The sequence below is a fragment of the Amphimedon queenslandica genome, unplaced genomic scaffold (genome assembly GCF_000090795.2).
Source record: "Amphimedon queenslandica unplaced genomic scaffold, v1.1 AMPQUscaffold_12782, whole genome shotgun sequence".
NCBI lineage: Eukaryota > Metazoa > Porifera > Demospongiae > Haplosclerida > Niphatidae > Amphimedon > Amphimedon queenslandica.
The window spans coordinates 12,126-12,485 of NW_003546982.1; positions in this window are offsets into that span (position 1 = coordinate 12,126).

Consider the following 360-nt stretch of genomic DNA (forward strand, 5'->3'; position numbering starts at 1 on the left):
TAACTGAGTTATTATCACCAGGTCAAGCTGCCCCTTCGTCAATTCCTCCATGTCCCATCTGATTCTCCTAGGATAATAATCATCAAACTGTAAGTAACATTTTTTGATACAGCAACCTTCCCTGCAAAATTCTTAAAAACTCTCTCTCTCACATTAACTTCCCTCTCTTCTCTTTGCAGCTCTTGCTCTGTCTGCTGCTGCACAAAGTCCTGCTCCACGTGCACTTGCTGTTGCTCAAGGGGCTGCTCACTTTCAAAAATCTCCTGCTGTGCAATGATTTCATTTTGAAACAAGTCATCAGTATCACTATCCATCTCACTGTATAAGTCGCCATCATCACTGTTTATATTGTCTGGTATT